Below are 24,860 nucleotides of genomic sequence, written 5' to 3'. Positions count from 1 at the left end.
ATGCTTGTTTCCATTTCATTATTCTCTTCTGTTCTTTTTATTGTTTTATTTTATGTTCTTTGAATTTTACTTGCTTTTCTTATTCTAAATTTTTTCTTTTTTTAAAAATTTAAATTCAATTAGCCAACATATAGGACATCATCAGTTGCAGATGTAGAGTTCAACAACTCATCAGTTGCATATAATACCTGGTGCTCATCACATCACGTGCCCTCTTTAATGCCCATCACCCAGTTACCCCATCTGCCAATCCTCTTACTCTAACTTTTTGATATAGGTGCTTAGTCATTGATTTTCAGCTTTTGAAAAAAATTATAAATTTATATTATATGATATTATATATAGTATTACCAATATAGTATTTTCTTATTTCAGTTGTAATTTCTTTTTAACTATGAGTTTTCTGGGAGTATATTTCTTAACTTCCAATTAATGTGCATTTTCAATTAACATTAGAAAAATCTGGGGGTGGGTAGTAATTTCTAGCCTACATACATTATAACCAGAAAATATACTCTATATAATTTCTATTTATTGAAATCCATTAAGACTTGTTTTATAGGTCAGCTATGGTCAGTTTTTGTAATAGTCCTATCTGTGCTTGAAAAGGAGGTCTATTTTGTGGCTATGGGGTACAATGTCCTCTAAAGTTCCTTTGGATCACATCTGTAAATTATATTGTTCAAACCTATATCCTTACTGATTTTTTTTGTCTGTTTTTTCTGTCAGCTCCTGAGAAAGATTTATAAAAATCTCTTAAAATGATTGGGAGTTGTCTATTTATCCTTGTGGTTCCATCAGTATGTTTTTTTGTTCTGAAATAATACTTGGAAATTCATCTTCTGAGTATAGTAACACCGTCACCACCACCTCTACCAATAACAATATAGCAGAAGCAATACCCCAAACTCGAATAGGCTGTGTGTACTTTGTCATCATAAGGGGTTTTTTTAATTAAATAAATAATAGGGACAAAAATAGGGTTGAGAAATATATATACATATATATATGTATATATGTATATACATATATATGTATATATATATATGTATATATATATATACATATATATGTATATATATGTATATATGTATATACATATATATATGTGTATATATATATATATATATATACTATCATATCATCAGTTTGACAAGTAAAAAATGTTATTCACTGATACGGAAAGGATATTGAGGGTGGTAAACATATTCCTCAGGGTCTAATTGAGAGCCTACTTAAGTTCTATATATGAATTCCAGCTAACAACCAATTGACAAATACTTATTGATCATTTATTTACTATGTGCATAGCACTCATCTAATTCCTGAGAGTTATGAAGGGTAAGGACCCAGTTCTCAAACAGCTTTCAATGTCGCTGTGGAGCTAAGATGTGAAATCACACTTACATACGTAACACATGAACGACATGACCTGTGCTGTCTACATGAAAGCCGTCAGCCGTCTGTGGCTCTTGAGCACTTGAAACTGGTTAGTCCAAACTGAGATGTGCTGTAAATGTCAAATCACACCAGATTCTGAAGATCTGACACAAAAATAATGTAAAATCAATATTTTTTATATTGATTCCAGAACTTTGCTATGAACTCAGAGCCCGAGAAGCAGTGGCTTGAATGACTTGACCTTGTGGGGTTGAATTGGGGTTGCTTAGATAAGCTCAGCCATTTGAATGATGGTGTATTTCCCTCAAACACATCAACTCTCTCTCAACTCTTTCCTTGTACATGCTGTTTCCCTGTTCCTAGGCTGTCTTTCTCATATGTATTCCTGGTGAGCCCTTGTTTGTCCTTTAAAATCAATCGCTTGGGTCTCTTCTTCTAAATAGGCTTCTCTGACAGTTTTCCCCACTCGAAAGGAGTAAGCCTTCCACGGTATCCTGTGTCAGCGGTTTCTCACTCTGTATTCTAAGAATCTTTTTCTTTTTCTGTCTTCACCATTGGCCTGTAAGCACAATGACTGGTTTATATATCTTTATGTCTCTTGTATATGGCACATGTCTGGGGTATTAGAGGTGGTCAATAAATTGCTGAATGAGCCAAGTGATTAGAAGCTCTGCTTGGTCTCACCACTGTCTAGCTGTGTAACTCTAAACCTTGGTGTCACCCATCTCTGAAAGCGATTATTAATGGTACCCCCCTCCTAAGTTATCATAAGGATTAGGTAAAACAATTCAGATAAAGCAGTTAGCAGAGCGCCTAGCATATGGTAAGCACTCAAAAATACTAACCATTACTTGTGATGAAGAAAGAAGTCCGGCTTCCCATGAGGTTGTCTTAACATTTCTGGGTTTTGTTTTTTGTTTGTTTGTATAAATAGTTGTCTAGAATAGAGTGGGATTATAGGATTATAGTAGATGCCACAAACGTATTATTTTTTCTTTCTTCTCTTCAAATATACAAAAGCTGCTCATCATTGTTCATGGTCCACGTTAAACCCTCGACAAAGCTTTCTGATCACCATGACCCCTGGATGCTTCTTTCTTTCCTGAATTTCTATAAGCACTTCTGGCCAACATCGTCATTTGGTACTTAGCATACATTACCTTTGGCTCAAATAATTATCACTTCTTGGGCGGCTGTCTTACATTTTATATCAAAGGCTCCGTGTGGGCTGTAATTACATCTCACACATCATTGTATCCTCAATGACATAGCATTTTGCTTACAGTGAATTCAAGACATATTTGCTGATTGATTATTTGTGCAGGCTGGAGAATAAACTGTCGTCTTATGAAGATCAACCATTTAATTGATTCCTAATAAGTACGTGATAAGCATTAATGCTTTTATATTTTCACCTTAATGGGTTGATCAATTTGCATGAATTTAATTGATACGTATCATGAAAGCTGTTTATGTATAAATATTCAAATGAAAGTGCACAAGCAATATGCTCTTTAACACTCTCTTGTGTCTGTGTCTATACGCAATGACTGCACAAGGATCATTCTGGATTAAAATAGGACCTTTATTTTTCAATTAAAAATCATATAAAGTTAATTAAATTTGAATTTGGAATGCCCTATACACAGCATCCTTACCAAGCACAGTGCTCATGTGTGAAGATGCCCGTGGGTGTGAAGCATAAATATAGGGTGTGAAGCTTTCAAGCAGGTGGGAATGAAAAGCTCTGTGTAGTTCCCAGCTGCTGTTTTCACCCTATACCCATGCGAGGATTTTCCTTTGGTCTGTGGATATAACCAAAGAGCACGGAGACTGTGGTGTTTATCCTATGGACTGCATGACGCGTGAGCTCTAAATAGCCAGTCATCTTCAATCGCTGCTTCTTAACTCGGCCAACCAGCTGTTTCGACTCTTTCCTAGCATCCTGTGGCTTAGCCATATGCTTGTAGTTGTGAGGCAGTGTTCTTGGCCTTTTTCAAAAGATACTTGGTTTGTATAATATTATGTGAATGTCTATGGTGTGTCAGGTATTTTATAAAATATATTTCATTACTTCCCATTCTGCAGACAAGAACACTGAGGCTCAAAGAGCTTAAATGATCTACCCAAAGTAGCAAAGCTAGAAAATGGGAGAGCCGGGATTCACACTCAAGCTCTCTGACTTCTGTGTTCTTTATTTCTCTCATGGGGCAACACTGACTCTCGCTGTCAGTGGCATTTCTGCCTCAGTTTTAGAGAGAAAACAGTAAAAATAGCACATCATTTCTTTATATACACATTACTTTCATGTGGTGGCATCCAATCAGTGACCAAGTCCACAATGGTACTTCCTTCCTGCCTCTCCTCTCCTGTCCTTTCCAGCCCCACTGCCATAGCTGTATTTCAGAATCTTATCATGTGTTATCTGCACCGCAAGGGTCTCAGCCAGCGCCGTCCTCCACCCGGTGCCAGTGTGGGATCATTTACTAACAACTATCTGATCACTCTTGTTCCCCACTTAAAACCCTTTCACAACTGTGGAATACTGGAAAAAGTCTAGATTTCTTAGTGGAACATGCCAGGCAGATCCTTCACAGTTCCCTAGTCCTATCTGTGCCACGGGCTCTTTCCTACCCAAACAACCACCAGGACCCACCTTGCAACTTCATATCTCTGGGTCCTTCACCTCCTCTCCCACTCTGCTTGGTGAGCCCTACTCAACCCTCAAGATCCATGTCAACCATTTTGAAATAGTTTTCTAATACCTCTATGAAAATTATTTGCTTCACCTCTATGCCTCTACTCCATCCTGTTTAGAATACCACGAAAGTATCCATGACATTTGAGGATATTTTATTTATTTACCATAAGTATCTCCCTTTGTTTCTTGGACTTTAACCTCCTTGAGAACAAATGATGCCATAAATGTCTCTGTAGGGTTGGTGCCCAGCAGAATACCTGCACATTCCCTTTTACTAAACTTTTGCTGAAATATTTAATTAACTTTCTCAAAAGATTTTACAAAGGCAGGAAACAATTCTTCACGTCCCAGAGCACATGCTTTGGGTGAGATAAGACAAAGCAAAAGCAAATAGCATTATTATGTATTTGGTATTTTGAAATTTAGTACTTTCAGGTTGCTATGGGTTGGAAGAGGAGAAGGTGAAGAGAAGTGGGAGCTGGGTGAAGGCTGACCAGCAGGGCATGAAAAGTTCAAAAGGCTGAGTTCAAGGTTGGAGAAGAGAGAGTTAAGTTCTGATGGGGCAGTGGTGTTGAATCTAACACAAGGGTAGTGTAATAAAACAGTAGTTCCTTTATTTTAATTCTCGTCACTTCTACTATATAACAAGAGGATGCAGAGCTATTGGTGTTAGTCCTGGCGTGGAGAATTTCAGGGTGTGGAGCGGGAAGAGCAAGGGGATGCGTGTCCATGAAGGGAAGAGCAAGAGAAGGTGCTAAAGGGAAATCATCTTCCAATGAATGCTGGGAAGTTTTAGAGCATTAAGACTGTCTGAGGGATTTTCTTCTGTCCAGGTAGGTGTTTAAAAATTAAGAATGAGGGGTGCCTGGGTGGCTCAGTCAGTTGGGCATCTGCTTTCGGCTCAGGTCATGATCTCAGGGTCCTGGGATAGAGTCCCCCATCGGTCTCCCTGCTCAGCAGGGAGTCTGCTTTTCCCTCTCCTTCTGCCCCTCCCCCTGCTCATGCTCTCTTTCTCTCTCTCAAATAAATAAATAAAATCTTTAAAAAAAAACCCCACTAAGAATGAAAGTACATCTCACAACACTTTGCTTCCCCTCTTTTCTGAACTAATCAATGTTTTAGTTAATTTACTAATTATTTATTTCGTAGGAAATCCAGTAACATTTCCACTGCTTTCTAGACTTTCCTGTGCTGCGTTTGGCTTTCATGAAATATTCTACACATTCACCACAATTAACTTAATTAATTGTATTTTATGACTTTGGGTCAGAATGCCAGAATTTCTGTGCCAGGTTCATTGTACGCATTGAAACCTCAAGAGTATCTTTCAGATATTGGCTTTCAGACGTTCCTTTTTGAATACGTTGCTATTTACTTACTATGTGCCAAAGCCACCATGTCAATGTAATTGAAAACAAGCAAGAAAGAGACTGGATGGCTCAGATGAATGGAAATGTGATATAGACCCTTCCACCCACAACCCATTGGCTGGCATCCAGGCCAGGCTGATGGGGACTAAAAGTAATTACCATCTGATGGCTGGACAATGGTCTGTGTGAAATGAGCTGGTTATCTCAAGTCTGGTTCCTCATGGACAGGTGTTCATATTGCAGTCCCCTCCTTCAGTGACAGCAGCCCAGGGACTGAATGAGTCACAAAGACCTGACCTATCTTCACTCATTTAAGATTGGATGCCTATTTGTGACACAAGGTAACTTCTGGCTCCTGCTGCAAACTTTTCAATAGATAAGCAGAGACTGTGAATGTGAGTGTCTAATCAAGTTCTCCCCCCACCCCTGCAAGTGTAAAAGTTACACGCAAAACAAGGAGAAATGTTAGGCATTTTTCGTTTGTCTATTTCATGAACATTTATGCTGTATTACCAGGGAAAAAAGGCAATATTAACAAAATGAGAACAATATGACTGGTTTTTTTTTTAGCACTATAATAATGAGCCGTGAACCCTTAAAATTCCAACCTCGCCTTACAAACCACTGAAGAATAATAATAAGGAGAACTCACTCCCCACATCTGTTATGAAAGTCATAGGAAACAACCAAATTTAGTATCAATATTATTACCCATTCTGCCAAAGCCAAAGATCATTTCCCCCTTTAGTTTAAGCAAAAGATTTTCCAAACTTTATAAATATTGTTATGTCTCTCAAATGCATTACCTCACAGGTCTCTTCTGAAAGGTATCCAAATTCTACATTAAGGCACTTGTGGGAAAAGTAGAAAAAATAAATGGTTTACTTTAAATGGGATTTGGAAAGGGTATGATTACGGTCTGAAATGTATCGCACTGACATAGTAAAACTGAACTTCCTAATGGATTCTTAAATTTTGAGTAAGCATTAAATCCATTTATTGAACTCCTTTCTGTATGTCTAAAAGTTACAATAAATACATATATTTTCTCCCTGATGGACTTTCCGCGGTGAAGGATGCCCTACGTTAGTTGGCAGGCGGCGCTGGGAGAACGCTAAGGGCACAGAGCTGGGTACTCAACCTGAGTGTGAACAAAGAGCCAGAATCTTTCCTGAGCAAACAAGTAAGTATGTGAAGAGAGGGAGAGATTTGCTCCGCCATATAAGAAGACTCGAGAAAATACGCTAAGCGAAATGTCCTTCACTAGACTTACAAATGGACGCCGGCTCTGCCCCCCATGTTTTTATGCCATCAGGTAACCAGAGCTGAACCGTGTCCAGAAACACATTCGATCTCGCACTTCGGTGGTGCCAGGAAGACAAATACACAGAAGGACACACAATGGCAAAATTGAAACATGAATAGAGAGCTGGATTTTCATTGTTTGCTCACAATACCCCTTGGGTGGAAGGAAGGAAATAGGTTGTATTGCCTAATAACTTGAAATGCCCCAGAGAAAGAAAAACAGACAGATTCCCATTTTGGAGGAGCCCTCGCTCCCGTGGCCAGCAGTTCCCGGTGATAAGTTTGTTAGGGGCTATTTTGCAGATCCTGCTCAAGTTCTAAAGCCATAAACCATCTGTGTAGTCAATGAGTCTGTCCACCGCGAGGGATGCAAGGGTATGATTTACAACCCCTGCCAGGGAGCCATCTAGATGGGAAAGTCAGCTACAAAGCCGCATATGAAAGAGACCCAAGAATGGACGAAAGGTGACAAGCGATCGCTTTCCTTCTTGATGAGTTTAATAGAAAAATTTTTTGAGCTTGGAAAAGTTATGTTTGTACTCTTGGCACAAACGCTAACAGGAATAAATTTACATCTTGGCATTTGGTCAATAAGTGCAATAAAACCAGAGCCTTAAGATAAAGGAGAGTAGAAGTCATGTAACCCAAAAGCACGCAGACATGCAGATAAAGGCGAACTGATACCAAGAGAGTAAAATACTGCCTTAGAAGGTATCCACTCCCTGGACTTGATGACAGACCCAAACAAGGCCCTGCCCGAAGATCTTTTAGGAGTCATTGTATGTGATTTTCCAGGGTTCCACTGTAGCCAGTGATGGGGCCATCTAGACTGTAGAGTTCATTGCTGCTCAAACCATAGCCCCAATCCTGATTCTTAGTTTTTACTTTTGATTTTCCCACTCACTTCCCTGCACAATGATTTCGTGCTACAGACAGAGGGACGAATGTGGTTCCAGTATTTCTCCCTAAAGGTTTTATCGCTTTCTGGGGGCGAGCTAATGTGGGGAACAGGAACTGTGGCAGTGATGTTTCTTTGACCCAAAGTTAAATTAACCATCTGAAAATCAGCATTGTATGCTAAGGTGGCTTTTTTTGCTCATTTAAGCACATAGTTTTAATTTATTTTTTATTTAATTAATTAATTAATTTATTTATTTTTTAAAAAAGATTTTATTTATTTATTTGACAGAGAGAGACAGCCAGCGAGAGAGGGAACACAAGCAGGGAGAGTGGGAGAGGAAGAAGCAGGCTCCTAGCGGAGGAGCCTGATGTGGGGCTCGATCCCATCCCTGAACCGAAGGCAGACGCTTAACCGCTGTGCCACCCAGGCGCCCCTTAAGCCCATAGTTTTTAAATGAATAGGGTCTGCTGAATACCGCGACGGGTGAGTCTATGCACATGAAGATGTGTGATGTATGTACGTCTATAAAACATGCCCAGAGCTTTTCTTGCACCCTCCTTCAGTTTTAAAATGCTAACCTCTCGAGAAGTAGGGAAAGTTCAGGAAATTATTCTTGGGTGTTACCTTGCAGTAGCTCTTCCTGGTAATGAGCTATGAATTCTTATCTTACGACCGATATAGATTTTATTTTGTTAACTGTATGGTATTTCATTCACCACAAAATCGCAAATAAGAATACTTCGCATACTATTTTGTGACGAGTTGTTTTTAAAGTCCTAATGTCATTTATAGATGTTGTATCCTAATTAAATCTTAAGCAACTGATTTAAAAAAATACATTCAAGCGCTCTGGGTTTATAACAGGGTTTTGAATTATGCATGTACATGAGGAGCTGATGTAAAGGAAATAGATGGCAGACAAGCAATCGAAATGTGTGTTTTGTGTATGCGTGTGTACACACATAGGATATTGGTTTATGGACACTAAAAGAAACACCAGGGACGCCTGGCTGGCTCAGTCCGTACAGCACGCCACTCCTGATCTCAGAGTCAAGGGTTCAAGCTCCACACTGGGTGTAAAGGTTACTTAAAAAAATAAAATAAAATACATTTTAAAAAAATAATTTAAAAAAAACCTAAAAAGCAAAACAAAAAGCAGAGACAGTTTTAAAAAAAATAAAAAGAAAACAAACACCGTTCGATTGTTGGTAGACCCCAGAAAAATCAGTTGGCCCTACCATTTCACCTCCTAAAAGAAATCTATTTGATTTGCTCATTTTCTTCCATCATTTCTGCCCTCATGAAAGAATCCTGCTTTTCTTCACTGCCTTGAGGGTGATACTTTGAACAGGAAAAATGAGTGAGTCATGGCCCCATCACTCTTAGGCAGAAGTCAAATCGAGCTCTTCTGAGGAAAGACATTATATTGTTTTCAAAATGAGTAAGTTTTGAATCCTTCATTTAAATTAGCCTCTTTTGTATATGCCTTCAAAAATACCTTACCTTCCACTCCTCCCCCCATACATTTCCAGCTTGAATTTGATTTCTTCAATTTATGAACATTTAGGAAAATGGTAAGCTATCCTAGAATGGGAGAGACTGTAAGGTTCCCATCTCCCACCAGAGGGGTGTCCTATAACTTGAGCACCTCCTTGCAAACCTTGGGCATTCTACGCGCTGAATCAGCCCTCAAACGTTTGCATAGTTGAGGTGAATGTGCCTCTTTGACCGTATTTTACTGCTTTGGGAGGAAGCATCAGCTTGATTCAAAATAAATAAAATGGGTCAAAGAAATTTGTAAACTATCTGAGAAAACCCCGAAAGTGTGCTTGGCGACATTTCACACACTTTCAAACTTAGATTGGAAAAAACCTCTACTTGTATACATCTTGCAAAAGTGGCATCCATGGCCATATAAATATTGTTAGATACAGCCCTTCCACGAAATCAAACACCTTTCGATGTAATCAGGAAAGGAAGCATTAGAAATGTCTACTAAAAACACTGACCTTTTCATAACCTCACCAAGATAGTAGGCTCTTTCTAGCTGGAAGCCAAAGTTAGAATGGCATTAGATAGAATGTTTCCATATGCTTTAAAAAATATTCCTCTAATTTTTCAGGTTTTACCGGTGAACTGGATTCTTTCTCCCTGACCCACTTCTTGACCTTCATTCACTTTCCACCTGAACTTCCACTGTTCCTACACTAGGAAAAGGAGGCTTAACCCACCCAAATCTGCTTTTTGGTGGCGAGGGATCTCAGGGGTTCTTGGTGGATGACAGGAAGGAGCAGAAAGCCATGTAAGTCCTAAAGCCCAGTCAAGGCAGGGATGGGGCACGGGTGCCACGGGTGCCTACAGGGCAAGTTTTCACAGTTATTTCAGGTACATAGAACAATGTAGGGCTGGAAATGGTCCTAACTGCTGCAAAGCAGGGAGTGTGGCTTCAAGGGGTGCCCAAATCGTCCCCATGTGTGGACAGTTATCAAAGGGACCACCACAGGGGAGCGCTGATGACAAAGGGCCTGTAGCCTACTTTCTTATAAGTCTGATCTAATGGCTGTTGTCTGGTTTTCAGTCTGCCTTAGGATTGAACAATGGCTCAGTGATTCGCCTGTGCATCCCTTCCCGAATCCTCCTGCCTCCTCTGTGGTTCACTGTATCCTCCCTCCTCCTCCCCCTTAGAGGAAACCCATGTCGGATAAAAATCTAGCCTAGTGTTCATAAGCTCTTTTTCTCTTGGTGCCAATCTTGAAAAACGAGAATCAGAAGCTGCTAAATGAGAACCCAATGCCTCAGCGAGAGAGATGAGGGAGAGGGGAGGGGCGAGAAGCCAGAAGAAACAGACACCGCTCAGGTGTCCCCCATTTTTCCATATTCAGGAGGGAGCCTGTGGTGTGGAGCTGAAAAGGGGTGGTATTGTGATTAGGGGAAAAAAACAACAGACAGTACCTTGTGTATGAAAGCAGCTTTGTGCTTAGGAGTAATTTAAAAAGCAATCAAACCAATGAATTTACAATGGAATTTTCCCACCTTTAAAGTCACTGGGATAGACCCAGGGAGTGTAAATTGGCTTGCAGGCTGAAGCCAGTGGCACCGAACTACAATTAGAGGTTGTAATAGTGTTAAATAAAAATATAATGGAGGCCAGAAAAAATAATAGGAAATGTAATCGCTCACTTCATCACAAGATTACATAATAAATAAACTAAACAGGAAATGATTAAGGACAATATCACCAAACGATGTCCCTTGGATGCTGTGTCATATAAAAAACCACAGTCATTCTATAAAAGTTATAAAGTTTATGATTATGATTTATCATAAAGCAGTCTATATAGCGTCACCTATATGACCTTCTGCGTATCCACCACAAACTTGTCTCCAGGCCATGAATCCCCAGTGCAGCCCCACTAACTTCCAGTCTTTCCAAGGGCGGTGTCTTATGCATCCTTCATCCTTACTGCTTCCAACCCAAACGACCGTGAAGGCAGTGAAGGCAGATGCTCGTGACCCGCAGAGACCCTGGGTTCTCAGATCCCAGTTCGGCCCCTTGTAGGGGCTGTTGGCTATTCTGGCCTCATTTTCTCATCATGAATCTGCATCATTCTCCAGGAGGGTCTCACATTGAGAAAAATAGAACCAAGAACACAAAACTTAGTGTATTTGATCTGAGACGTTACGACTGCCTTGATACCCTAACCAAGCCTTTCAGAAAGCTCAAAAGTTTAACAAAAATGGTAATTAAGAAAACAAAAAGTGAGCTTCAAATTTTGTTTTGGATGAGACCTTTTGCAGTAACTCCCTCTGACAGCAGTCAAGATTTTAATTTTTAGAATGCTTTTCTTTTACGTCGATTGAACTACACGTAGCAGGGTTAGATTTGTGGCTGGTGTTGGGAGTTGGACCGATTCTGCTTTTTCATGTGTAGGTTGATTCAAAGCCTTTTTCTCCTTATCTGTGCCTTGGGCTTCTCTGTTTTCTGCTGTTCCATCCTAGCAGTCCTTACATTAAAAAGAAAAAAAAAATCATGCCTTATCTTCCAGCACCGAAGAGATGCCTATTGCAATGTGATTTTGCAGGTGCTACGTGACGTTAGAAAAAAATGAAGAACTCACCTACACATTTTTCAAGGCTACCAGAAGCACAGTTCCCAACCATGCGGGATAACGTGCTATCATCCCGGGGTAATTTCGCATTGTGTTTGTGTTGAGATGGCAGATGTGTTCTTACATTTGGCTCTCCATCTGGGAGGACATTTATTTGTCAGAAGATTGGTATAACGTCTACGAGTGACATTGCCTTCTTGTGGCTAAGCATATTCACAGACCATACATAATTGAACAACACAGTCTCTCACCGAACAGGTATCTTTCTAGATGGTATGAAGCAATAATCTGTCCCGTCCTTGTTTCCTCAGAGCAATTACTTCCTGTGGCGACTACATGGTTCTGAAGGCATTTTGATTGGTTCTGGGCCGTGGCTTTCATGGAAGGAGTGCACAAGTTGGCACAATTTGGGAGTTACGTGGAAAGAGACAGAGAATGGAATCCAAGCTACAAAAGGACAGGAAGCTATACATCATCCCACAGAGTCACACGGTGACTTGGTGGCCTGAGCGGGGCCTTCTATAATGCTGTGAGCTGTTGCCAAAAATACTGCAGGAGCTTGAACTTCGAAACTGACTGCAAACTTGTCTTGAACGGCCCCCAGACACCTTGGCCTTTGTTTATAGAAGTCTTTGTTTTCCTCTGACAGCAGTACCAGGAACCTCACATTTTCCTAGTCGAGTAGAGTTCTGCGTTCATTGTCCCCACAATGCCAGGTTAAGTTGACAGCCTGACAGCTTGGCTGCAAGAACGGAAGATTCTTTATTGACGATCTTCCTTCTCCTTATTCTCTGACTAATAAGTGGAATTGAATTCTATTTTTCCTGGCCAACCTGGTCCCAGTCTACTCCCTCTAGGAAGTAGCAGAGAACTGAACGTGGTCTAGGCAACCGTACTGAATTTTGTGGTGAGTCAGGAAGATTCCCTCAGGACGAGAATTACAGTGGTTTGGCTGGAGGAGAAATTCACTGGTACGAAAGCCCTTTCATGAGCTTGCTGTGTGACTTTTGGTAAGTCATAACCTTTCTGTTTTTAGTTTCCTGAAAAGTGGAGATAAAGCCACAGTGCTTTTCATCCATCTACCTTGCAGGAGTTTTGTGAAGGTTAGTTAATTAATTGTCAAGACGTCTGCGTATGGGATGTGTTAAGGGAATGTCAAATAATGGGTCACACCAGGCAGGAGGGAGGAAAAGAGAGCAATTGTGGAATAATTGTTAATTTTTCAGCATCTTCCAGTTTCTGGGGCAGTTGTCAGGCAAAGTTCCCAAATGTGATCCCTTTAAAAAACATTTAGACGTCAGGAGAGTTATTTCTAGCTTCATTTCCTTCTAGAGGATTCTATGTGGAGTCTGTTTGCTTAATAATTGTCTTTGAACCTAGGTAAAGTGGAACAAACTTTGGAGGGGCTTTTCCCTAGAAATGTGAGCTTCACTGGACCATATTTTTAAGGATATTTTCCATCAATAGCCCCTCAAAAGAAAAGATGCAATCGCTTTCTCTGGGAATCTGGCTGAGCTGGTGAAGGCTGGAGGAGTTGAAAGCGTTAGGACAATAAAAGCTACCACGTCCCAAGCACTTAATATACTCCAGGAACTTTCCATACATTATCTTATTTATCCAAAAAGCGACGTAGTGAGGGGGAATGTCTGGCCCCTCATTCCTCTCTCCCTGCATTTCCATGGCCATCAACGCACACCTCTCCGAGACAGTAGCCATGGGGAGTGCCGTGTGCGGTCATGGACTTGAGAGACGTGCACTGGCTCTTAGTGCTCAGAACTGGGAACCGTTCTGACCACATTAGTGTCAGGCTCTGAGCAGCTGTACTAACTGATAATGGACTTGAAACATAAAATCGAGCATTAAATTCAACGTAAATGGCCACCATATCAGCTGGCCAGGTGGTTCCAGAATCTCCTGATTAGAAGAGAGCCATGGGTTGGCCCATGTATTTCAGTTTTGAGCCTGTGCATCTTCGTCGGACTGGAGACATCTGGGCAGGGGGAGGTGAGAGGGGAAGATAAGATTATTGGACACCCAGAACAATCGGTATTTCATTTTTAGGTGAATTTGGTGGAGCCAGGAAAAAAGATAAGAAAAAAAAAGTGTGTGTGTGTTGGTGAGGACATGTCTTCTCTGTTTTTGCTCACATTTGGGCAAATTGGAGGATAGTATGGACCACAAATCTGTCTTCTTTCTAATGTGTAAAAAACCCCAAGGACCTCATGTGGTCCGTAGCGGGGCAAGTGCCTAATGCCCTGGGAACTAAATTGTATCCCATTTCAAGTGGACACCTGTACCCACACAGTGGGTTAACGGTGTGGCTAGAAAGGAAGACACCTTCTCTGACTCTTGATACCCACACTGCCATCCACTACCAGAAAATAATTTTCTCTCCCCAATGGGGGGAGGAAAGGCAGTGTGGAGAAAATGCAGTCTGGCAGGTAAACCTTCTTCAGCTTAAAGAAGACCAAATGGAACGTTGCGAAACATAAAAATCGGTGTATTTTTGGACTCGGGGAGAACGAACACACCAGACGGTGATGTTTTCTTCCTTCGACAAACATGATCTCTTCAAGGCACTGAGGAGGAGGCCTTGCTTCCAGAGTTGGAGGTGTGGGTGGAATACATCTAGAACTCAAAGCTCAAACAAAAATAACAACAACACACGCACTCGCCATTTCTTCGTGTCACACACATGTTGTGGAAAATGTCCGGGCGGGGGCTGTGAGTCGAGATACTCATGTGGGAGTCAGAGCTGCCTGGATTGTGAGGTAGGAGGCAAGTGTAGGTAACTTAGCCAGAAAGCCACACACACGCCCATCTATTTATAGCTCCCCGTGGTGAAAAAGTAAAACCAAACAGCAGCTCTCTACCTGCCGTTCCCAACTGAAGCTAACAAAAAACGGATAAGACCTCCTTTTGGTCGCCTTTGTAGTTTCAACTGCCACACACACAAAAGTGATGACTTAGGTTGTCCTCTTCCCAACCCCCTCGACCAGGTGAAGAAGTCAGGCGGCCCTCCAACGTCCCCTCTTCCCCTGCCTGGTCCAGACAGGCGGCCTCGGTGCGATCACCGGCCTTGAGAGCCGCACCGGATTTGTCTTTCAGAGCAAGTTTCTTGTACTCCCTCCTTCAGGGAACGGACGCTTTCCACTGCAGAGCTTTCTCTCTCAAATGCGTCCCAATGAATGCCAAACACTACCTACAAATGGATCTTTCAGATCTCTTTTCCCCTCCAGCCTGTGTGTAAGGCTCACGCCGGACACAGGCACACACTCACACACCGAAAGGCAATTCTTCACCGAAGAACCACGAACAAATCTAGTGAGAGGGCAGAATCATGCCTTATACACAAGAGCTCACTGCTAGCCGAAGATGAAGCCGGCCCCTGTCTGAAGTTCACGTGCCCTTGGCCTTCCTGGCTCTGGGTAGCCCGACTTGAATGCCCTTATTATGGGTGGAAGTTCTAAAGCCCCGTTTTCTTGAGGAGGTCTGCACGGCAAGCTTATGGTGCACTGTTAGAAACTGTTGACAAGGCCTTCTGACGATCACTTTAAAAAGGAAAACCTCTTGGGAGTCAGGCCACTCGGCGGTGGAGGTGGGGTGGGGTGGCATCGCCCCCTAACCGCGTGGTCCCCGCCGGGGGGCTGGCAGCGCCCCAGGAGCGCAGGGTAAGCAGGAAGCTGCGGCGAGGCCGAGTCGCTGAAAAGCTACTGGAGCTAATAGATTGTGGTCATGAGGAGAGCGGCAGCATCTCGGTAGTGATGGGAACACTCAAAAGCATCGTCAAAACAGTTGCAGAAACATGCTGAGCTCTGCACTCTTGAGCCGCTGCCTGCTGCAGCCCCTTGGAGTGTGCTGGAAGCCGCAGCGCTGGGCGCCGCTGCAGCCCCGGCCCCGCGCTCCGAACCCGTGCTCCCCCGGGGGCCGGGACGAGCCGAGCGCAGGGCCTGCAGCGGGCCGCACCGAGCGCACCGCGCCCCCCGCAGCCCGCGCCCCCCGACCCCGCTGTGGGCGGCGCCGACTCCTCGCGGCCGCCACCCCTGCGGTCACCGCCCAAAGATTCCGCCGCAGAAGTACCTGCTCGGCCGCTCTCAGCCCTGCGCGCGAGTCCGTAGGGGGAGGTCTCTTTCCACCTGCGCCCTGTGGGTGCAGGAACGGGCAAGGGCGCTTCAGGTCGGGAGGTGGTCCCCCGGGGAGGGGAAGAAGGCAGTCTGCCAAGTTCCAGAGCGTATGAATTTGAACTTTTGCATGGAGATTTCTAATTACAGGAAAATTGCTTGCATCTTAGCTGGAGAGGGCCTTAGAGACCCCCTAGTCTGAACTCCTTCAGTTTATAAAGAGGAGTCGCTGAGTCCCGGACAGGGGCACCGGCCAGGGGACGGAGCTGGGTTCCCCACTGCTGCAGGGAATCTTCATTCATTCTGTTCCTGTTTCTCGAGCACTTCCTGTGTCAGCCATGACTATGCCAGGGCCACCGAGCAGTGGGAAAGCAGGCAAGTGTGGCTGGCCTCAGCCGGCTTACCGGGGCCAGACTCTGCTCTCCGTCCGGGCTTTACATAGTCACACAGTTCCCCTCCCGAAAACCCTGTAAGGCCTGTGATAGCATTGTCCACACTTTGCAAGGAGGAGGTTGAGGCACAGGAAGGAAGTGACAAAGCCTGGATTCAAATTCTGACAGTCTGACTCAGGAGCTCACGCTCTTGGCCATGCAGCAACCTCACGTGTGTGTGTTCTTTCTTACAGCTCTATTCCAATACAGGCCTCTTAAAACTGGGTCCACACTCTCCACATTACGTGACACCACCTCATGTGCCTTGAAGAAGAAAATCAGTATGGAAAAGGGTCGCTTCTTACTAGAAATGTACCCTGCAGGCCCCACCTTCCACTGCACAGGTGTCTTCCAGCTCTCAGGCGGGTGTGGAGGCCATCCGCTTCCCTGTGCCTCAGCACAACCCTGGGAGGCCACTGGCACTGCCTTTTCTTATGGCACTCAAAGCTGGGAGCGCTGCCCACACCCTCTGCCCCCAAGGTTGGAGCCTCCTCAAATTGATCCTTCATGGATGAAGGCTGAGGGGGACTGACCAGGATGGAGGCTGTGGGATATTTAACTGGGTGAAGACGGCAGATTGCTATCCCACAGCAAAATTCCCAGCGCTTTTCTTTAGCTCCGTTAAAATAATTTTTAAAATGTACCCAACTGAAGATTTATGACGATTCCTTTTTGTGGGACATGAGCAAAAGGAAGGACTCTTGTCAGGCAATATCAGATGGATTACTTCTACCCCACACAGAACCGGAGAGCTTTGGAGGAAGGGATGAATGTGAGCCTGATTGTGCTTTCTCGCATTAAACAGATTTATAGGAAAAATTTGGTAGGAAAATGATGAGATTGGTTCCCTTGCTCAAAAAACACTAATGCCGAAGTGCCAGTAACCATCAACTTCCTGGAAATATATTTATTAGCTTCTGTACAGACTAATTGTGAACAGCCCTTCCCTCCTCTCGGCCTCCTTCCTCCTTCTCTTCCTTTCTGCCAATTACCCCTCCCTGCCAACCCGGGACCATTTCAGAAAAAAATTAAAATGTTCGATAGTGTTTCCTTTTTTCCCCCATCCAAAATAAAAAAGACTTTTATTAAGTCTCATGGGGGGGGGAAATGCATTCTTGTGACTATTTTATTGAATAAGGCAACATCAGTGAGAAATTTGAATGTCTTTTTAGCCCCTGGAAGTATTTATGTCTAGGCATGGGCTGGAGATGGCGAAGCCAAGTCACTAACCTCTTATCCTAAAAGGGAAGTGGGGAACACGCAGATTATTTATCCCTTGTGTAAATGGCATACAGGTGATGTGCAGCCTACAGCCCGGACTCGGGCCTGACTGTGTTCCAGCTATGGGGCGTCGGATCCATGGTGGGGAGAATCTGGCCTTGGTCTCTGGCTGACTGGGTCTGTACTCTCTGATTTCTGCTGCGTGTCCCCAGTGTTGACTCTTAGTTATAGCGCAAATGTAGAAATAGCTCCACCTGTGACCTCATATCAGAAAAGCATACCTCTTAGAGAATCATCTAGAACACTTCAGAGCAGCAAGAGCTATGGCCTTTGACATTAAATAAACAGACTAAACAAACCTTTCCTTGTGTGGCTATGACTTCAGATTTCTTTCTGAATCCTTCGAACTAACCTGAGCCAAGTTCTCAAAACACAAATGCCCGAAAAGTACCTTCAAATCATTGTTTTATTTACTGCAGTTATCACTGGTTCAAGTAATTTTGGATTTTTTGTGTGTGATAAAAAAACACATAACATGAGATCTACCTTTCTAACAAAGTTTTAAGCGTACAACACAGTATTATTCACCATAAGCACGATGGTGTACGGTAGGTATCCGAAACTTTCTCATCTTGCAAAACTGAAACTTTATACCCACTGGACGGCCACCCCCCATTTCCTCTTGCCCCCCAGACCCTGGCAGCCACCATTTTACTCTGCCTTTGTGGATTTGATTACTTTAGATGCCTCACGGAAAGCAGTATGGCGTTTCCTCAAGAAATTAAAAATAGAACTACTGTATGGTCCAACAATCCCCACCTCTGGGCACCAGTGATTCAACAACTTTATCTTTAGCCCTCTGAAAAAAATGTGTTCACTGTCAGTGGCTTTGGAGTGACCTTTGGGCAAAGCCGATGGATCCATTTGCAGGGAGGTAAAGAGTTTCATGGCTTGGACTCTATGACGTAAAACTCCCTTTAAATCCTTTTATGAGACATTTCTCCTAAAAGGAAAGGAAAGTACTGTTTCATCACGAACACATTAAAACCCAAGAAACTAGAGCGTGGGAAATAAAGAGGGAATGTCTGTGGTGTGGCTTCTCACTGAGGAAAAAAGGAACTAGAAATCAAACTTTAACACCTTACAATATTTTCATCGTCATTCAACAGTGATTTCAGTAGGCTCTCGATGGATTTGTAAGGGATATCGATGGAGATGCCATCCGTAAATGTTAAAAATACACACCACAGTTCTGTTTTTAGGAGGGAATGGTCTTCAGCTTCATTACCCCATAGGACGAGTGGTATATTCCTATTCTGGCTTTAAACATTTATTTAAAAAGAAAAACACTCCCTCCTCCTCTTCCTTTGAAGAGAAAAAAAAAAAAGTATGAGTCCCATTTGTGGGAGTAAAGAGAAAGGCATTTTATTTTCCCCTTTCAGACCATTTTCCACAGATAAAAATGGAATATGTACCTTAGCCTAAACGCCTGTGTTGCCACAATCATATTAACACTCATCACCTTTACATCTTAGCTTCTTACGCGTATCGTGCCAGGAAGAGAGACTTAACTTTTACTGGTGCTTTCCATTTGTAAGTTTTCTCTTTAATTTCCTTAGAGTCATTTTCAGAGTCACAAATTACTCTTCGACCCTTTCCTGCTCATCTGAACCCTCCGTTCAGAACATATGTCTTCTCCAATAGCACGTAACAGTTTCTGGCCTGGGTTCTTGTCCATTTCTGCTGCTAACTAGCTGTGTGGCTTTGGACGCGTCGTTGTCTCCTTCTGGGTGTCTGTTTTTTTTTTCATTTCTGAACTATGGGTGTTAGGCTAGAAAGACGATGTCTAAGTTCCTTTGAAGTCTAAAGGTTGCTAGAAAGTTGGTGGGGACGGGCGTTCACTAGAGCTCCTTGGTGATTTGCACCATAGTACGGAGGATACAGCGTCACGGAATCTTTATTTCGACAACTGGAACTCACGGGTAAGTTTGCTAGAGAAAAACTGAGAGAGGGGCACGATTAATGGATTTCGGGAGAGAAGAATTCAACCTTAACTCTTCACGTTTTAGACAGTCTTTTCACGCCATCACTTAAAGCCAGTAGTTTCCACCACAGGTTTTCTGTAAGTATATAAAAGTAGCGATCACGTCCCGCTCTAGATGTGTCTAAGTCAAAACATATTGAAAGGGCAATCCCTCAGACAGTGTTAGAGAGCATTTGAGATTCCTCTCCTTAATTAAAAAGGTGCTCACAAACATGGCATGTCACCATGATCCATCCAGAGACTCTTTGGTATCATTTCGGAGCCCCACAGATGTCATCGTCACCCTTGGATGGCGAGAATGGGGAGCACAAGTGAAAATGATTTTTGACCTATATCAATATCATCTCAGCTGTTTGCCTTAAAACCCTACAGAAGGACTATAGTTCAGTGACCTTTCTTTGGGGAGGTAGGTGGGGGGTAGAGATGGCAGTGGGAGGAGAGGGGCAATTCATTGTTTTTATTAAGCTTTAGTTTATTAAATTATCATAGCAATGAATTCTGTGGTACTCTGTGAAAGCAAAGGGAAAGTTTTGCATCTTGGAGAGAGACAGGTTAGTATTTGGGAAATGACTGGACAGAATTCAGTTCACAGAATGTTCTGGGTAAAAGTAGATAGTGTCAGGGATACAATGAAGTTTGATTAATTCCTGAGTCTTAGGCACAGCATGCCTGCGAGCTCGCCATTAAGGTGGAAACTTAGATAACTTCTGGATGCAACTGGTTTGACATTTCTTTGGGATTGGGGTGTGATTAAATCCATATACGCACTTTGTTTTGAAACAGCATGGCAGTGTGGAAAACATGTGGGCTTTGGCTCCGAATTTACGCAGTTCTTACCAAACCTCATCTTCTGTCTTCTTTTGTAAAATGGGTAAAGGATTTACTGCGCAAGGCGGTTGTGAGAATCAGGTTGTTAGTGGGTGTCACCGCTCAAAATATGTCGTTCTCCTCCACTCTGCCTTTAAGAGGGAAAGCAGCTTGGGCAAAATATCTAGGAACCGGAAATCTAGTGATTAGATATTCGAATTCTGTCTTAGCTAATCGCTTTGTTCGGGACCTTGTTCTCCAGTGTTGTGGTAGAAAGGCAAAGAATGGGTCAGACTGATGGCTCTGAGAGTGGGTGTCCCTGAGCTCAGATGGGCTGTCGTAGCTCTGCCACCCCGGTTATGTTTCCTAGGTCAGCTTGTTGTCGCACTTCTCATAATGATTATTTCAAGCTTTCTCCACTCTGAGATGTTCTGGTCATCCTTCCTCCCCCTGCCCAACCTCAAGCTGCTCCTTCTTGTCAACTAATAACCTTGATCCCTATGTCATAGATACAGTGGAAGCTATCAGATGGCAACTTCTCCATCGTCCTGGTATCCAAACATGAAAACTTCCTTCCCTTGCACTTACTTTTCTTCCTTCCCTCCCTTTCAACAGAAGAGCTAGCCCGTCTTCCAGCGAAAACAAACCCCAACTTTGCTTTGCATGCCATCCCCTTCCATCTTCTTGGGAAACTAACACTGTTGACGATCCCTTCTTTCTCCTATATATTCAACATCTCCCCCTCTAACAAGATCTTTCTGTTGGCGTTGAATTATACTCAGTTCTCCCAAAATTCACCATCACTTCTTTTTTAAAAATTTTATTTAAATTCAATTAATTAACATACAGTGTATCATTAGTTTCAGAGGTAGAGTTCAGTGAATTATCAGTTGCATACAACACCCAGTGCTCATTCTATCCCATGCCCTCCTTAATGTCCAACACCCAGTTACCCCATCCCCTGACTCCGTTCCCCTCCAGCAGCCCTCAGTTTGTTTCCTATGATTCAGAGTCTCTTATGGTTTGTCTCCATCTTTGATTTCATCTTGTTTGATCTTTCCCTCCCTTCCCCTATGATGCTCTGTTTTGTTTCTTAAATTCCACACGAGTGAAATCATATGATATTGTCTTTCTCTGGTTGACTTATTTTGCTTAGCATAATACCCTCTTGATTCATCCACGTCACTGCAAATGGTAAGGTTTCATGTTTTTGATGGCTGAGTAATATTCCATTGTGTGTGTGTGTGTGTGTGTGTGTGTGTGTGTGTGTGTGTGTGTATGTATACCACATCTTCTCTATCCATTCATCTGTCAATGGACATCTTGGCTCTTTCTGTAGTTTGGCTCTTCCGGACATTGCTGCTATGAACACTGGGGTGTAGGTCCCCCCTCGGATCACTTTGTATCCTTTGGGTGAACACCTAGTAGTACAATTGCTGAGTCGTAGGGTAGCTCTATTTTTAACTTTTTGAGGAACCTCCATACTGTTTTCCAGAGTGGCTATACCAGCTTGCATTCCCACCAACAGTGTGGGAGGGTTCCCCTTTCTGCTGACATTCTTGTCAACATTTATTTTTTCCTGACTTGTTAATTTTAGCCATTCTGACTGGTGTGAGGTGGTATCTCATTGTGGTTTTGATCTGTATTTCTCTGATGCCAAATGATGTTGAGCATTTTTTCATGTGTCTGTTGGCCATTTGTATGTCTTCTTTGGAGAAATGTCTGTTCATGTCTTCTGCTCGTTTCTTGACTGGATTATTTGTTTTTTGGGTCGTTAAATTTGATAAGTTCTTCATAGATCTTTGATACTAGCCCTTTATCTGATAAGACATTTGCAAATATCTTCTCCCATTCTGTCAGTTGTCTTTTGGTTTTGTCAATTGTTTCCTTTCTGTGCAAAAGCTTTTTATCTTGATGAGGTCCCAAAAGTTAATTTTTTTTCCCTTTGTTTCCCTGGGCTTTGGAGACATGGCTAGCAAGAAGTTGCTGTGGCCGAGGTGGAAGACATTGCTACCTGTGTTCTCCTCTAGGATTTTGATGGATTCCTGTCTCACCTTTAGGTCTTTCATCCATTTTGAGTTTATTTTTGTGTATAGTATAAGAAAGTGTTTCAATTTCATTCTTCTGCATGTTGCTGTCCAATTTTCCCAAAACCATTTGTTGAAGAGACTGTCTTTTTTCCATTGGATATTCTTTTCTGTTTTGTTGAAGATTAGTTGACCATAGAGTTGAGGGTCCATTTCTGGGCTCTCTATTCTGTTCCATTGATCTATGTGCCTGTTTTTGTGCCGGTACCATACTGTCTTGATGATTACAGATTTGTAATATAAAAATTCACCATCACTTCTATCTTTCTCTTTCACCTACTTCCTTTAAAGTGTTCCTTATACTCAATGTCCATGTATCCTGACCTCCTTCCCTACTCCTCAAATAAATCTCATCACTCCACTGAGTCAGCTTTCCCTAAAAAGCTTTGCCAGTGATATCCATACTGCTAAAGCCAACGGTCACTCTTCTGTCATCTTATCTGAATATCTCTAAGGTGCATCTAACTCCATATGTCCAAAACTTAACCTTGAGTCTTCTCCCCCAGACCTGCTTCTCTCCTGAACTTACTTGTTCTTAGTATATGGCACCCGTTTCCCTTAATTCTTCTCCTTTCCTCACTCTTGCATATGGAATGCACCATCCCGTCCTTTTGGTCTTACCTTCCATATATGTTTTGGATCCATCCACTTTTTTCATCTCCACAGCACCTTACTATCTCATCACTTGTATCACAGACTTTTATAATGTCCCCCTAACTGGATTCTGTACAGTCTCCAAGCTATTCTCAACAGTGGAGTCAAAGTGGTCTTTCTGAAATATGCTTCATCTTGATACCCTCTTGCATAAAACACAAAACCAAAACTAAATTTGGTTACCAGTGCTCTTATCTCTGTGGTGGTTCACACACTGGCATGATTATTGGATTTGTTTGGACGGCATTATTCCCTAAGAGCAGGGTGGGTTCATGTGTCTTGGGCTTATCACTGAGTCTCCGTGAAAGAATACATAAATGAATGAGTAATATATTTCACAAAAACTGTGCACATTCTTAGAACAAAGACAGAAGAGAGACTAGAATCATCCACTTATGCCCGTTTTTATTAAAATGGAGAAATTGCCCTCCTGTCATAAGACAACTAGCTCTCACCACAAATTCATGTTTCCCTCGGTAGTATGGAGTGATGGTTGAGGGGGGCTGTTGCTTTGCCAGAGGTTACATTTTCTAAACCTCTTGCATTAGCTGTGGCTTATGCAGTGAGTTCTTGCAAATGAGATACCAGTGGCAGTTCCGTGTTTAATTTCCAGGGCAAAGATTTTAGGAAGAAGCTGTCTCTTCTTCCCTTGCCAAGAGCTGGAAAGAGAGGACTTTAGACGCCAGGGAAAGGTGGAGCCATAGAACTGAAGCAACATGAACCTCCAAATTACTGGAAGGAGGAAAGATGCCCACTAACTGATGACACTGCATTGACAATGACATGACCAAGAATTGATCAACTCTTGCGAGGAGGTGGGAGAGAAATCTGGCCCCCTACCTATTTTTGTAAATAGGGTTTTATTGGAACACACAGCTATGCCCATTTGTTTCTTAATTATCTACGGCTGATTTTGTACTCTAATAGTAGCGTGGGTGCAATGGAGACTGTATCACCCGCAGTGATGACAATATTTACTCTCTGATCCTTTATCCAAAAAGTTGGCCAATACCTGGTCTGTTGTCTTAAGCAACTGCAATTTGGGGGTTAATTGTTATAGCAATAAGCCTTGCCCTAACTAGTATATTTCCCAAAGCATAAATATTATCCCCTCTCATTCATTGATATATTCTTTCAAAAGTATTTCTTGAGCATCTAAAATGCTCTTGATCTTGGGGATGCAAAGGTAAACGAGGTATGCTTCCTGCTTTCAAGAAGCTTATGGTTTTGATAAGGAGACGGAGGGATCAATTGGCAGTTGAAATATGAGCACAGTGACTGGTAAATGTGGGGAGCTAATGACATATGTAGGAGGGGTACTTATGCCAGACTTTGAAAAGGTCTGTGCAGTGATGTGAGGAATCAACTCTGAGATGGATATTAATGTGCCGGAAATTTCCTGTGGAGAGTTTTCAGGACCCATTTCCGTGAGGGAGGGAAGGACACAGGATTAGGCCAAGGGGGGGGGGGGTAGGGAGGTGGTGCCTCAGTCACACCCACAGGGAGCTCTGAACCAGAGTTGGGACAAGGTCGTGACCTTGTGTGGGAGGTCCTCTTCAGCGGTGCTATTCCCAAAGAGAAGGTCTGCAACAGGGCTCTCAGCAGCTGGGGTACATTCTTCAGTCTTGAGGGAGTATCTGATGGTGCACACAGGATCATTCTGTGACAGTCCCTGAAGGGGAGGGGGGCAGGGCATGTCTAAACCTAA

Source organism: Ursus americanus, chromosome 31, assembly GCF_024610735.1.
Source record: "Ursus americanus isolate L20-20 chromosome 31, mUrsAme1.1.p, whole genome shotgun sequence".
NCBI lineage: Eukaryota > Metazoa > Chordata > Mammalia > Carnivora > Ursidae > Ursus > Ursus americanus.
This window is presented reverse-complemented; position numbering follows the sequence as displayed.